The following is a 2,897-nucleotide window of genomic DNA, read 5'->3' on the forward strand; positions in this document are numbered from 1 at the left end:
AGCCACTCCTCGGAAGGAAGGTTGGGCAATCCTACTTCCGTAGTGATACTGCCTCGGAAACCCAAGGAGGGGTCGCTATGAGTCGGGTTTGACTTGACGGCACATAACAACAACAGTTAACCTTCAATAGACTTTATATAAACAAATATTAGTATTAATTGCACTAATTTTATCACTAGGTATTTAAATTTTTCTGAAAATAAACAAAATGAGATACCTACAAATGCTGTCACATGTTTAAAAATAACAAGGATTTCTGACCTTTATGGCTCTCTAACTTGAAGGACAATTATGAGGAAAATCATTGATTTATTAGATGAATATTCTCATGATTTGTATTCTCAATTTTACGACTGACAAAACTGTGCGAGGACTTTCACTTTTCCAGATTCCTCACTGTTAATAAAGTAAGAATTAACCTTGTCATTTTTATTCATGACAAAACTATCATATAAATGAAGTAATATATAGACAACATACTTAGCTACATAGCAAAAAAGCATTTTGCTAAAAACAAAGAGACTTTCAAACCTTGTGCACAATATGACCTAATGTTACAGTTAAATAGTGGCATTAAATGGGCCAGTTATTTTTGTGTGAACACACGGCAGGTGTACCATATCCTGACCTGTGTTGGCAACTCCACTGACTGTGCCCAAGTCTCTTTCTTAATGCCTTCTTTCTGAGCCCAACCTCTCAGTGGCAGTAAGCATGATTTGACAGAGGATCCAGCAGGGAAGTTGTGTGATCTTTGACTTCTATATGCTAAACTTTACCTTAGATAATCCTTCATGAACTGACCTTTTAGATTAACTGCTATAATTTTGACTTTTCAGTGCAGATAGAAATGTGCTTTAGCCAACAACAGTGTGAAATAGAATAATATTCAGTCTACATGTGTAGGGGAATGAAAAGATAAACACAAAAGCCTCTGTTTGGTAGCTGGTGAAAAGAAGCTTCAGTCTAATACGAGTGTTTCTAAAATGATATTTATCTTATTTGAGAAAAAATACTTGGAAATCAATAAGGCAAGCGATATTGAATTTCCAGGAGTGAAGTGGTTGGTAAAGAAGACCTTACTAAGAAAAAAGGCAAAAACAGTTTAACTACTAAACAGTTCCTGAATCAGCTTCCACATTTAGTGATTTATAGAACAATTTCCTCAGTTCCAAATTCTAGTAAGTTTCCCAGGAGTAAAAGAAAAATAAAGTAGTACTCTGGGAGAGGTTATATTAGAACTCAAAGAAGAAAATGTACATGGTATTTACTTAACATCTATTTTTTGTTTCTGGATGCCTGTTAGAAAACCATGCCTAAAGTCACTGTTATAAGGAATTTTCTGTACTGATAGTCCTCAACTTACAATGGGATTCCATTCTGATGTCTCTGTTGAAAATAGACTATTTTTCCCCATTATTATTCCCTTTTATTATCAGTATCTCTATAAATCCGATCTTTATTTGTTTTTAAGTGTTGGCTAAAAATGATAACATCAACAAACTACGTGTGTAGTATACATTACTAATGATAAGATGTAGAAAGAAAAAAAAAAAACAGAGGTAATAAGTGACTTTGTCATGACTCAAATACTTGGTTAAGTCAGGGACTACCTGTACTAGCATCACCAACCCAAGAAGAAAATTATTGTTTGAAGAAGAGCTAGTAATCAATTAAGCTTCATTAAACAAGTATTATTTATTTTAAAAATATATATATTCATGGGGAAAAAAAATTTTCAGAGATAATTACTTAATTCAATCTATTGTGATCTTGATATCCTGAAATAAGGTGTTTAGCTTGCTCCTACATTTGCAACAAAGCAGTAATAAATTCTGAGACTTTTATAGCCCACTCTAATTGGTAAATATCTGTATGTGAAAAATTGTTGGCAGCATTCTGATGATGTGAAAGCAGCATTAGTCATGTTTATAAAATACCTATATTTAATCCAGTAGTAGAATAATTGTGTGAGATGTCTATTTTTGTCACCTAATCAATATGTTCTGAAAGGTGTTAATGATAAAATGCCATAGGCCAATATATTGAAAATATTTATTGACAGTTTTAGATTCAAGTAATTTAATTTATTTCATCTTTATTGTCTTATCATTGAAACAAACAAAACATAAATATTTTCTTTGGTTATTTAAACAAATATCAATGGCAAAGCCATATCCCAGGTCAACTGAAATAAATCTCTGGTACTAGGGTTAAAATATCTGCATTTAAAAAATCCTCCAAGGACTACTGTAATGTACTGTCAGTGCTGAAAACAACCATAGTATGTTTCATACACTTATAAAATATGGCTATTATCCAAGATTTCTACTAAAGAAAGTGCATAATATTTTTATATTTATATAAATAATATCAGTGTTTATTAATTACGGTTTCAGTTTTCTGATGTTGCTTCTTAATTAAACTTGTGGACTACAAACGTACAAATATTTTCAAAACAATCTACAAGTCAATTTTATTCCTTAGGTGGAAATGACTAGCTTCCACTAAATATGTGTGCTTCAATTGTCTACTATAGTTATTGTTGGAAATGGAGCCCAGCCAGGGATTACATTCTCTAGCTAGCACTCTTTCTTTGCCTACTACTTACTACCTTGTATCTCCAAGGAGTCAGCCCCAGGGTTACAGGTGAGGAGAGACAACTCAGGGACGCCCAAAGTAGCAAGCGGGAAGAGCAGGAGAAAGGGGATTAAGTCCAGGAAGCCAGAGAGAAGAGCAGTCAGCCGAAGGGATTAGGTGAGGAGAGGCAACTCAGGTCCTCCCAGAGTAGCAGGCCAGAAGAGCAGGAGAAAGGGGATAAAAAGCCAGGAACCCAGACAGAGGAGCAGTCAGCCTCAGGGACAACTCAGGGATGCACAAATAGCAGGGCAGAAGAGCAG

The sequence above is a fragment of the Orycteropus afer genome, unplaced genomic scaffold (genome assembly GCF_000298275.1).
Source record: "Orycteropus afer afer isolate SDZICR_OR568_19922 unplaced genomic scaffold, OryAfe1.0 scaffold00098, whole genome shotgun sequence".
NCBI classification, from domain to species: Eukaryota; Metazoa; Chordata; class Mammalia; order Tubulidentata; family Orycteropodidae; genus Orycteropus; species Orycteropus afer.